Source organism: Heloderma suspectum, chromosome 2, assembly GCF_057233095.1.
Source record: "Heloderma suspectum isolate Gila_16-S chromosome 2, 16-S_ref, whole genome shotgun sequence".
Classification (NCBI taxonomy): domain Eukaryota; kingdom Metazoa; phylum Chordata; class Lepidosauria; order Squamata; family Helodermatidae; genus Heloderma; species Heloderma suspectum.
In genome coordinates, this window is record NC_139459.1 from 360,465,635 (window position 1) to 360,479,313 (window position 13,679).

Here is a 13,679-nt window from a genome sequence, read left to right on the forward strand (position 1 = left end):
GGGAAGCCAAGAGTGGCACAAACTTTCCCCTCCTCCCTCTGCTGTGCAAAGAGAGCTCAGCGTTCTGGGGCTGTGTGTATTTCCCTACCCTGGAATTGTGAAAATGACAGTAATTCTTGAGGATTCCCCCATGTATTTCTATCCAGCTAGTCAGTAACCAAGACAACCTGGAGAAAACATGCTTAATATAAAGACACTCTGAGCCCTTCCACGTGGGGCTGGGGTGGTGTCTGCTCACTTGGGGGCTGATCACTTCTTGCTAAGGTTTAATTCCACTGCTGGGGACTGTAAACTCCGCTCTCTGTCAGGTTGTCTTTGTCACTGACTGAGGAGGGAGTTTCTCTCTGTGCCAGTGATGACTTGGCTGCTGGAGGTGCTGCTCTTTTGGCTCCTGCCTCAGGCCACCCAGGGGATGCTGGGCACCCCCTGCCTCTTGACCAGGCCGAAGGAACTGCAAGACTATCACAGCCCGGGAGACCTCCTTGTCAGTGGGAATTTCCCACTTGGCTGTTATTCTCATTCAAGGATACCAGACTTCCGTAGTTTAGCCCCACCAAACTTCCGCACTCTTACTTTGTAAGTTTCCACAAGAGGGAGGTGGGATAGACATTTGCCTGCTTTGCTTTCATATTGGTGGGCTCCTTCTAGGGATGGGGAACAATTCTGCCACAGACCCCAAAGAGGCCGTTTTCCAAGAATCCGGCCCCACTGGGACCCGTGGTGGAACGGAGCACTCACCTCCCCGCAGAATCCGTCTGGGCCGGATCCATCGCTGCCTTGATCCTGAGGAGCCTGCTCCGCATCCCTGGCGAATGTCGATACTGACGCCAGCCATTGCCGTGCCGTATCTCTGTAAGTAAGTCTCTGGTCGCAAATGGCATAGTGGGCGCCATTTGTGGCCGTAAAGCTGGAAGATTAGCCTAAATGCAGCCATTTACTGCTGCATTCAGGTTAATAGACCAGGTTTACAGCTGCAGATGGCGTCCACTATGCCATTTGTGTCCCTGTTTTTTGATGTGATAGGCTACGCAAACAATTTATCACGATTTGGCTTCAACCCATGCGGAGAGTCAGAGACTTGAGGGGTCTCTGCTGGCTTCCTAGGAACACAAGAAGCTGCCTCATACTGAGTTGGAGCCTTGGTCCATCTAGCCCAGTACTGTCGACACTGACGGGCAGCAGCGGCTCTCCTAGGTTTCAGGCAGGAGTGTTTCCTGGCCTACGCAGAGAAGCCGGGGATCGAACCTGGGACCTTCTCCAAACAAAGCATGTCCCCTGCCACGCTGAGCTGCAGGCCCATTCCGAGCAAGAGGAGAATTCCCCGTTGCGCCTCTGGAGCAATCAGTGGTGCTGTGGCAAGGTCACAGGAACCCTGGGAGCTATGATTTCCGGGGAGCGAAGAGCCAAGCCCTGCTGCAAGGCAAGACATGTGGAAAGCGGCGTGTGTGAGTGTGCGCGTGCATGGCAGAGAACGCGAACTTGGAGGCTGGGATTTGGAGCCTTAACTGGCAGATTGAGGGGAAAGTTCGGACCTTCGTCCACCCCCAGTAAAGTGACTGCAGATTGGCCTGCTTGCAACTGAGTTTAGAATAAATTATATTCATATTTTGAGCTTGCTTTACAAAGCCCTGCTCTGAACTGAGCTGGATGGGAGTGACCTGTGGAGAGTTTGCTGTCATATGTCCACATCCCTGCTCACTAAGAGGATAACTCACCTCCCTCTGGGGCTCTTGAGTACAAGGAGGGTAGGCTGAAAAAAGATGAAATGTGGTTTCATGTTAAGAATCATAGAATCATACAATCATAGAATCATAGAATAGTAGGGTTAGAAGGGGCCTACCAGGCTGTTGGGTCCAACCCCCTGCTCAATGCAGGAATCCAAGTCAGAGCATCCCTGACAGATGGCTGTCCAGCCTCATCTTGAAGGCCTCCAGTGTGGGAGAGCCCACCACCTCCCCAAGTAATTGGTTCCATTGTCGTATTGCTCTAACAGTCAGGAAGTTTTTCCTGATGTTCAGCCGGAATCTGGCTTCCTGTCACTTGAGCCCATGATTCGTGTCCTGCACTCTGGGATGATCAAGAAGAGATCCTGGCCTTCTTCTCTGTGACAACCTTTCAAGTACTTGAAGAGTGCTATCATATCTCCCCTCAGTCTTCTCTTCTCAAGGCTAAACATGCCCAGTTCTTTCAGTCTCTCTTCATAGGGCTTTGTTTCCAGTCCCCTGATCATCTTTGTTGCCCTCCTCTGAACCCTCTCCAGTTTGCCTGCATCCTTCTTCAAGTGTGGTGCCCAGAACTGGACACAGTACTCCAGATGAGGCCTAACCAGTGCTGAGTAGAGGGGAACTAGTACTTCCCGGGATTTGGAAGCTATGCTTCTATTAATGCAGCCCAAAAGAGCATTGGCCTTTTTTGCAGCCACATCACATTGTTGGCTCATATTCAGCTTGTGATCGACAACAATTCCAAGTTCCTTCTCGCTTATAGTGTGGTTGAGCCACGTATACCCCATCTTGTGACTGTGCATCTGGTTTCTTTTTCCTAGGTGCAGAACTTGGCATTTACCCCGATTAAATGTCATTCTGTTGTTTTCTGCCCAGTGCTCCAGTCTATCCAGATCACTTTGAATTTTGTTTCTGTCTTCCAAAGTATTACCTATCCTGCCCAATTTTGTGTCATCTGCAAATCTGATCAGCATTCCCTGCACCTCCTCGTCCAAGTCATTAATACAAATGTTGAAGAGCACTGGGCCCAGGACTGAGCCCTGCGGTACCCCACTCGTTACCTCTCCCCAGCTTGAGAAGGTCCCATTGATAAACACTCTTTGAGTCCGATTCTGTAGCCAACTGTGGATCCACCGGATCGTTGTTTCATCTAGCCCACTTTGAGCTAGTTTGCTCATCAGGATATCATGGGGCACTTTGTCGAAAGCTTTGCTGAAGTCGAGGTATATGATGTCAACAGCATTCCCACGGTCTACAAGGGAGGTGACTTGATCAAAAAATGAGATCAGATTTGTCTGGCAGGACTTGTTCTTGACAAATCCGTGTTGGCTTTGAGCAATCACGGCATTGTTTTCAAGGTGCTTCCAGATGGATTGCTTTATCATCTGCTCCAGAATTTTCCCAGGGATTGATGTCAGACTGACTGGTCTGTAGTTCCCAGGTTCCTCCTTTTTACCCTTTTTGAAGATAGGGACAACGTTAGCCCTCCTCCAGTCATCTGGCACTTCCCCCGTCTTCCATGATTTCTCAAAGAGAATAGACAGCGGTTCTGAGAGTTCTTCTGCCAGTTCCTTTATTACTCTAGGATGCAGTTCATCTGGCCCTGGAGATTTGAACTCATTCAAAGTAATGAGGTGTTCCTTGACCATATGCCTATCGATCTCAAGCTGCAATCCTGCCCCTTCAGCCTGTACTTCGCCTTTGCCAGGGGGGTCATAGACCCTCTTTTGGGAGAAGACTGAGCCAAAGTAGGAATTGAGCACCTCTGCCTTTTCTTTGTCATCTGTTATCGTTTTGCCATCCTTATTTAATAGCTGAACCACCATTTCTTGGTGGTTAACTGGATAACAACAGAATTGGATAACAATTAAGAAATGCCCCTCCGAGCTGATTTCATCAAAGGAAAGGTAGGTCTGGATCTACTGATAGATCTCTGGGTGATCTGCAGTGGATCAGCAAGCATTGCTGACTCCCAGTTGTGTAATAACAGCAGCAACAAAGGACTCCCTTCTGCCCTAAATTATGCTGCAGAAATGAAGGAAACTTCGGGGTAGGCAGGAGTGGGGTCTTGTGTCCAAGCACTGTGAGCTCCCTTTAATTCTGGCGCTGAAAAGAAACTTTTGGGCTCAGAATACTTTCATTCTATGTTCGTGTGTCTTTTTTGCACCAGGCTCCAGTTGCGGGACCTTGGGGGGCTAGTAAAAAAAGGAAGTCCAGGAAGTCAGACCTTTGTTCCCTCTCGTTCAGTCTCACCTGCACTGAGTGGCAGCGGCTTTCCTTCCTCTCCTACCTAGAAATGCTTTCAGGGATTGACCCTGCGGTTTTCCATGTTCAAAGCAAGTGCTCCTTGGGACCTTTACCTAAGATTTCGGTTTTCATGGTTTCCGAATAAAGTCTGAAAGGAAGCAACCTCATCCTGGGTCAGCCTATAGATCTTCTCTAGCTCAGTATGTAGCAGTTGCTCTCCAGGTTGTGACACTGGGGGTCTCTCCCATGGTGGCCTGTATATGCCAGGCATGGATCCTGGGACCAGCTGCTTTTGATTGAGGTGCTCTGTCACTGAACTACATTCCTTCCTCTAAAGACTAAACAAGTTTCTGGTCCTCATAGTTCTCAATGAAGGACTGATTTAAGTAGGAAGGTGTTCTATGCCATGTCAGGGCTTTGGCACCTTTGGGTCAATCTTGCCTGCACTGACTGGCAGTGGCTCTCTAGGGTTCCAGAGAGGGCTCTTTCTCAGTCCTACTGGGAGATTCCAGGGACTAAAGCTGCCTTGACCACTGAGCTATGGTCCTTCTCCACAGTAGTTCTGAATCACATGTGTAAAATCTTGCTTCACTACAAAGAGTTACTGGAGATGTAGTGATGAATCCTGGGTTAACTTTGCTTGTAAAAGAATCGGACAAGTTCCTGGAGGACAGGCCTACTGGCAGCTCGGAAACAGGATAGCTAAATAGAGATTCCACTGTTGGTGGCATTCTACCACTGATCATTCAGGAGCTGCTGAGAGGGAGGGAGAAGAAGAAATTATGGCTGCTATGTTCATATCTATCTTGTGGGGCACCCAGGAAGCATCTAAGTTGACCACAGTTGGAAAACGTATGATGAATTAGAGGGAACCACCTTGGTCTGATACAACAGAGCTCATCTGATGTTCTTCTAAGTAAACTATGTTCTTCAAGCAATTCATGGAGAAGGCTGGTTGAACTGAGAACACTTTGCTATTCTTAATCCTGATAGAGCTGCACAGTGGGAAGGACCCTGTCAAATTGTTTATATATATTGTTTTTGCGCTTTGCTTTTATGTGTAAGCCACCTTGGAAACATCTGTATCCTGGAAGGTGGAACATCAATAATGAAAATATATGGTAAAAAAAAAATTATAAATGAGCTGAATTAGATCTCTGATCCAGCAGGGCTTTTCAGGTGTTCCTGTGAAATGCATCCAGCAATAATTGGTGTCCCTCTGAGTCAAAAGAAAAACTTGAATTTGTCTGTGAATCCTTTGTGTCGATGTCTGTGGTCTAGAAGGTTTGTGTCTGTAGAAACGGGTTAAACCAGATGGACGTTTTAACCCTCCACGTCTTGGCAGTTCTTTTGGGATCCTCACCCACCTCCCAATGTCACTCTCATCACTGCAGGATGATAGAAAAGTACTACCAGGAACTCCTGGCCTTGGCGTTCACCATCAAGGAGCTCAACAAGGATCCTGTTCTCCTACCCAACTGTACTCTTGGCTTCCGCATCTGTGACCACAGCAACATTGCAAGATGGATCTACTTGAACAGTCTGTCTCTCCTCTCCACACGGGGCCAAATGTTTCCGAATTATAAATGTCACAAGCATGATCAACTGCTCTCTGTTATTGGGGGTCTGGACTCCAAATCCTCAAGGGAGATTGCGTCCTTCATGGGAATCTTCAAGATCCCACAGGTGAGGGGATTCACCTGGGGATAGATGTGAGGGCCTGCAGAGCTCAGGGATACTAAGGTGCAAAGGCAAATATCTGAAAACAGATCTGCCTGTGCAGTGTGTGGGTTGCTTTGATTCTGGGTGGCAGGAGTAGGGCCCTTCTTCTTCTGGCTAACCTGCCACGCAATAGCTTTGGTGGTGGCTAGGAATCTCAAGTGGCTACTGCGTGTCTAATCCCAGCCAGCAATCAGTCTGTTCAAAAGGTTTTGTATTGAGAGACATAACAAGGAGTTTTGCGACACCTTAAAGAATCAAAAACGTTGTTGTTGTTCAGTCATTCAGTCGTGTCCGACTCTTCGTGACCCCATGGACCATAGCACGCCAGGCCTTCCTGTCCTGCGCTTTCTCCCGGAGCGTGCTCAAGTTCATATTCATTGCATCCGTGATGCTATCTAGCCATCTCATCCTCTGCCGTCCCCTTCTCCTTTTGCCTTCAGTCTTTCCCAGCATCAGGGTCTTTTCCAGGGAGTTTTCTCTTCGCATTAGGTGGCCAAAATATTGGAGCTTCAGCTTCAGTATCTGTCCTTCCAATGAGCAGTCAGGGTTGATTTCCTTTAGGATGGACTGATTTGACCTCCTTGCAGTCCAGGGGACTCGTAAGAGTCTTCTCCAGCACCACAGTTCGAAAGCATCAATTCTTCGGCGCTCAGCCTTCCTTATAGTCCAGCTCGAACAGCCATACATTACTACTGGGAAAACCATAGCTTTGATTAGATGGACCTTTGTCGGCAAGGTGATGTCTCTGCTTCTTACTATGCTGTCTAGGTTTGCCATAGCTTTCCTCCCAAGGAGCAAGCGTCTTTTAATTTCATGGCTACAGTCACCGTCTGCGGTGATCTTGGAGCCCAAGAAAGTAAAATCTGTCACTGCTTCCATTTCTTCCCCTTCTATATGCCAGGAAGTGATGGGGCCAGATGCCATGATCTTCGTTTTTTTAATGTTGAGTTTCAAACCAGCTTTTGCACTCTCCTCTTTCACCCTCAAAAAGAGGCTCTTGAGATCCTCTTCGCTTTCTGCCATTAGGGTGGTATCGTCTGCATATCGGAGGTTGTTGATAATTCTCCCGGCAATCTTAATTCCGACCTCTGATTCATCCAACCCGGCATTTCTCATGATGTACTCTGCATATAAGTTAAATAAGCAGGGTGACAATATGCAGCCTTGTCGTACTCCTTTCCCAATTTGGAACCAATCGGTTGTTCCATTTCTGGTTCTTACTGTTGCTTCTTGACCCTCGTACAGGTTTCTCAGGAGACAGGTAAGGTGGTCTGGTACTCCCATCACTTTCAGAATTTGCCACAGTTTGTTGTGATCCACACAATCCAAGGCTTTAGCGTAGTCAATGAAGCAGAAATAGACGTTTTTCTGGAATTCTCTTGCTTTCTCCATGATGCAGCGAATGTTGGCGATTTGATCTCTAGTTCCTCTGCCTCTTCGAAACCCAGCTTGTACTTCCGGTAGTTCTCGGTTCACATGCTGCTGAAGCCTAGCTTGTAGGATTTTGAGCATCACCTTGCTGGCATGTGAAATGAGCGCAATTGTGTGGTAGTTTGAACACTCTTTGGCGTTGCCCTTCTTTGGAATTGGAATGTAAACTGACCTTTTCCAGTCTTGTGGCCACTGTTGAGTGTTCCAGATTTGTTGGCATATTGAATGCAGCACTTTAACAGCATCATCTTTTAGGATTTTAAATAGCTCGGCTGGAATACTGTCATCTCCGCTAGCTTTGTTGTTACTAATGCTTCCTAAGGCCCAGTTGACTTCACTCTCGAGGATGTCTGGCTCAAGTTCAGTGACTGCACTATCATGGCTATCAGGGACATTCAGATCTTTCCTGTATAGTTCTTCTATGTATTCTTTCCACCTCTTCTTAATCTCATCTGCTTCTGTTAGGTCCCTGCCTTCTTTGTCCTTGATCATGCCCGTCTTTGCACAAAACGTTCCCTTGAGATCTCCAATTTTCTTGAAGAGATCTCTAGTCTTTCCCATTCTGTTGTTTTCCTCGATTTCTTTGCATTGTTCATTTAAGAAGGCCTTCTTGTCTCTCCTTGCTATTCTCTGGAACTCTGCATTCAGTTGGGTATATCTTCCCCTTTCTCCTTTGCTTTTCATTTCCCTTCTTTCGTGAGCTACTTGTAAAGCCTCATCAGACAGCCACTTGGCTTTCTTGCATTTCTTTTTCTTTGGGACGGATTTCGTTGCTGCCTCCTGAACAATGTTACGGACCTCCGTCCATAGTTCCTCAGGCACTCTGTCTATCAGGTCTAATCCCTGAAATCTATTCCTCACCTCCACTGTATATTCATCAGGGATATGATTTAGGTCATACCTGAAAGGTTTAGTGGTTTTCCCTACGTTCTTCAATTTAAGCCGAAAATCAAAAAACGTGCAAGGTGCCAAAAGGCTCCTTGTTGTTCTTGCTGAAGTTGACTAACGCAGCTTCCCCTCCGGGGATTGGAGGGAGCCCCCTACCCCAGCAAGATAAAATGTGTCAGTGTTTCATGTATTGGGACACATTTCCATATAAAATAGCTTCTGCTTCAGCCGCACACCTTATGATGCAAACAGAAAGTTTTTGGAGCGGTGGCACTCTGGGAATTTCAAATGAAGTCCTGCTAACTTCATGTCAACCTTTTTATTTTGTGTGTGTCGTGCTGTATGTCAGCACAGAATGGAACCAGTGTGACCAAACTATCCTTTATGGGGAAGAAACCAGAAAGCTTACAAAGAGTCACACTTCTGGAATATACACACAAGGGCCTATTGATTGCAACAGTTAGGAATTGTGTCTGGGTTACCTCCATAGAAGCACTGACATGTGTGGTGAGATCCACACAGGAGGAGGGGGCTAAAAGTTCTCATCAAGCTTCACTCTATATTTCGATATCCATTTTAAAATGGACAGCTTCCCTCTGGATAGCCCTTCATGCATCTGAAGTGGGCTGTAGCAGTCCATGGGAGCTTAAGTCATTAAAATTTCTGCTGGTCTTTAAAGTACCACAAAATGCTGACTGAACAGACTAACAGCAAATTCCTTCCTTCAGCTCGGATATGGCTTGTTCGAGACAATGGAATTTCCTTCCTTCTACCAGATTGATCCCAGTGTAACCTCCCAGTATGTGGGCTTAGTCCAGCTGCTCCTGCATTTCCACTGGAACTGGATTGGGCTGGTTGCCTTAACTGATGACACTGGTGAACATTTCATCCAGGCACTGACACCAATGCTCAAGCAGAATGACATCTGTGTTGCCATCACCGAAATGTTCAACCCAAGAAACCGCCTCCTTCTACAACAAGCACTATCTGGCTCTGTTCCTCGTTCTTGGTTTGACCCTCAAGTGATGATTGTCTTTGGGGACCCTAGTGTTATAAAGATATTAACAGTGTTCTTGGTTATTCATGAACGAGAGACCAAGATCTCATTTAGGAAGGTTTGGATCCTGACATCCCACTGGGAAAGTTCTTCGACAGACCTGGCCAACCTCTTCCAGGGTGCTTTTCACTTCAGAGTGCACAGGAGGGATGTGCCAGAATTCAAGCATTTTCTCTGGGCTTTAGATCCACACCATCCACAAGGAGATGTCTTTCTCCGTCAATGGTGGGAAGAGGTATTTGAATGTCAGTTTCTGAAATCAGGCCAAACATCTCCAAAGGCAAAGAGAAGATGTACTGGGGAGGAGAAGGTGCAGGACCTGAAGGTCCACAAGTTGGAAATGACCATGTCCAGTCGCAGCTACAACACCTTCAATGCCGTCTATTCTGTGGCACATGCACTACATTCCGTGTCCTCATCTGGACCCAGACGTGGAATGAAGGGGGAAGGCAAGTGGCTTCCAAATATCCAGCCATGGCAGGTAATGTCCTCCTTCAAATTTGGCAATTTTTTAGAAGGTGCTTTGGTGGTTTCTCAGTGGCTTGATCCTGGAAGCAAAGAGCAAGCCTGGGAGAAATTCTATTAGTCCACTGTAAGGCTCCAAAGAAAGACATTTCCCACGGATATTCTTTCATGGCTGTCATTTCCCCTGAAGAGCCTTAAGAAGGGGGTGAAGAGCAGAAGAGACTCACACTGTTTCTGTAACATCGGGACGAACTTATCTGGGGCGGATCTTCCGGGTGGCAGCGGCTCCAGTGGCGGCTCCGGCGGCGGCGTGGCGGTGGCGGCTGTGGCTGTGGTGGCCGGTCTTCTGACCAGCTGCTGCCACCGCTATTTCTCATGTAAAAAAATAAAAGACGTGATAGGCTATGTAAATCTTTATGTAGCCTATCACGTCTGACTTAAAAAGAAAAACACGCGCATACGCAAATGGCCCATGTACATTTGCATTCCTTATTTTGGCCCGTCTTAGTCTACGTAAAGTTATTAAACCTCCTGATGACAGCCCCCAGCGGCTTCACATAGATGTTAAATAGCACTGGGGAGAGGATGGAACCCTGTGGCACCCCACAAGTGAGCAGCCATGGGTCCAAAACCTCTTTTCCCAGTGCTACCCTCTGGTACCTGCCGGAGAGGTGTCTGCAATAATACGGTGTCTGCAATGCCCAAACCCTCCAGGTGGTCCAGGAGGATACTGAGGTCAACGGTATCAAAAGCCGCTGAGAGGTTGAGGAGAACAAGGAAGGAGTATTCGCCCCTATCCAGAGCCCTCCTCATATCATCCACCAAGGTGACCAAGGCCGTTTCTGTCCCGTGCCCAGGCCTAAAGCCCGACTGAAATGGATCTAGATAATCGGCTTCTTCCAAGTGTGTCTACAACTGCATCGCCACCATCCACTCAATCACCTTGCCCCAGAAAGGGAGATTCGAGACTGGGCAAAAGTTGTTCAGAACTTGGGGATCCAAGGAGGGCTTTTTTAAAAGCAGTCTTATCACTGCCTCCTTGAGGGCTGATGGAATCACTCCCTCCTCAAGAGAGGTGTTCACCACTGCCTTGATCCCCTCACCCAGCCTCTCTCTGCAGCTCTGAGGAGAAGTTATGGTGGGCTTCGATCCAACTGATCAGCCTGCCCTTGGGAAGGTCCTTCCCTGTCTCTGTGAGCTCTCTGAAGCTTGGGTTCCTCTTCCACAGTCTCTGCAGGGAGACTGGGCCTGATTCTGACAGGTATGTTGGAAGACACCAGAACTCACTCACAATTACCCCATTTCCTAATTCTCTCTTCCATTTCAGATTCTTGCCTCTTTGAGGAAAGTCCGGTTTAACAACAGCCTTGGAGAGGAAGTCTCTTTTTATAAAAAGGGAGAGAGATACGATATTGAGAACTGGATTTTCTTCGCAAATACATCCTTTGCTCCCAGGAAAGTTGGACAGGTGGATCCAGAAGCTCCCCCAGGCCAAGATTTCACCGTTCACTCTGATGGGATTGTGTGGGCATCGGAGGTGAGTTCGAAGTCAATGTCACGGGAGTAGGAAAGAATATCGTAGTTCTGCCACTTGAGAAAAGAAGTTGCCTTTCTAGATGAGACCAAAGGCCTATTGAGTCCAGTGATAAAGAACAATCTTTGCATGCAAACCCCCCAGGTTCAGCCAATGGCATCGGCATACAAGATTGGAAAAAGGCTCTCCTTCCATGCCCAGACAGCCGCTATCAGTCAGTGCAGACTATACTGGGTTAGTTGGATCAAGGGCCTGACTCGGTAGAAGGGAGTTTCCAATGATCTGCTTCTGTCTTAGAATATTTTTTATATCACCATCTATTATGATTGTTCTAAAGAACCTGCAGGTAGGGTTGGATGGACACATCTCTGTCCAGGGCGCGAGGGAGCTTGACAAGCTGCCCCCTCCACTCGCGCAGCCCGGATCCACTCGGTGAGCCTCCCTGTTTCCCCGATGAGCGGCATGAGCCATGCCTCCCTTCCACGCCACGTACTCCAGCAGTCAAGTCTTTGTGCTTTATGCACACAAAGGCAGAATCCTCGACTGCTGGAGTCCTCAGCATGGCTCACCCCCCTCCCGCTGCCACCAAGCACTCTTGAGGAGGACAGGGCTAGAGCACTGGAGTGCTGCCGAGGTCCTTCCTGCCACACCAGTTGTAAAGGGCTTCCTTGACATCCAGCGGAGGACGGATGAGTCCTCAGCAGGGTTCCCAGGCACTCATTGAGCTCTGGGGTGTTCGGTGGCCAGGTCCATAAAAGATTCGACCTTCCTAAACTGGTGGTCCTATCCATCATGTGATGGGAAACTTGGCTGAGTAACTCCAAGTCCTTTTTAGTGCGATGCCTATCACATGTAAAACCTCAACAATTTCTCTCTTCCCTTTAAGAAGACACCCCTTGCCAGGTGTGTAGAGCAGTGCTCTCCAGGGCACTGGAGAAGAGTTCCAGAGGGGAAGCCCGTTTGCTGCTATAGATGTGATCGTTGTCAAGAAGGGACAATTTCTAACTGGACAGGTACCACAAACTTTGCGAGCCATGTAAAAGTGCAGAATATACTGGGGCAAGAGTCGAGTGAGGACAAAGGAAAACCAGAGACAAGAAAAAGAGTGAGCCATTTCCCTAGGAATATTTTCTCGATGAATCCTATTGTGATTGCCTAACTCGGTGGTTTAGTGGTTTGCAAAGTCTTCACAATTTCTTGACAAAACCTTCTATTTAAATAATAAAACAATGACTCTCATTACATTATTAACACTCGCAAGTACAGAATCTGTTGGGGTTTCTTAGATACTCACATTGGCCATTCTCTCCATACTGTATTTTTTAACACTGTACCTCCATTTTGAAATGTTTTGAGATCAGAGCTGAAGCTGTTTGGGCAGAACATCGATCAGGGCAGGTGGTTGGTCATCTTTGGAACACCTGGAGCATAGGGATGTACGAAACTACTTACCTGTCTCATTTCGTGACAACAGTGTGGGGGGAGGTGCTCTGTCCCTCCCGCTGAAATCCTCACCGGCCGGCTGTGCTCCGCAGTGACTCCGCAGAGCCACTTGCCGGGGCCGCCTGCAGCAACATCCGGCCACTCCTGGGTTGCGCAGGGATGCAAATGGCAGCCGCCGTAGCCGCTGCCATTTACGTTCCCTTTTTTTCCCTGTGATAGGCTACGTAAATATTTACGTAGCCTATCACGGCTTCCACAGGGACGCAAATGGCGTATTTACATAGTATTTACATAATCTATCACAGCGAAAAATCATGAAGTGAATGACAGCTGCAGACGCGGCCGCCATTCTCAAAGCAGCGCGAACGGCACCAGGTAGGTGCTCCATTTTGCGTGCCTTTTGCGGGGGCGGGGGCTTCATTTCGCCACGTATTTCAGGGGGCTGAATGCACTGGCATTCAGCCTCACTGAGATCCATGGCGGAATTCTCTGCCATCCCTACTGGAGTCTGTTATCTCAATCTCAAACACGTTGCCCTTTCTATCGATAGCGATTACTTCAAGGTGTTTGCCAGCCATTGCACCAACAGATCTCCTAAGGGGACAGTCCATCAGCTGAAGAAAATTACAGATCATTATTTCTTTATTTCTTTACCATTCAGGAGGCACTGCAGGTGTGCAATAGTGGTTCACTTCATACAGTTCCCAGATTCTCACTTCTGGTTACAGCTTTGCGTGGTTTCTTCTTTACAGAATATTAAACATCAGTCTGGTACATGAGGCCATGATATGGAGGAGAAAAAAGGCGTTTCGTACCTTTTCTGTTGCTTATCATATGAAATATGATGCTGATGTTTAAAGATAAAATAATGAAACGGAGGTTGTACCTTAGGTGTAAAGAAGGCTATGGAATTGATATTTCCATCTCCTTCTTTGTGGGTTGAACTGCCCCGTATAAAGAACATGTACGTATGTCACTTTTGAGATGCTTCCATTCCTTTTGCTCATTCCAGATGCAGATCGCTGTACCCCATGCCCAGAAGATCGACACCCAAACAGGAACCAAGACCAGTGCATCTCCAAGAAGATCCATTTCCTTTCCTATCAAGAGACACTGGGGTTGGTTTTAACTTCTCTTGCCCTTGCCCTGTCTCTGCTCACAACTGTAG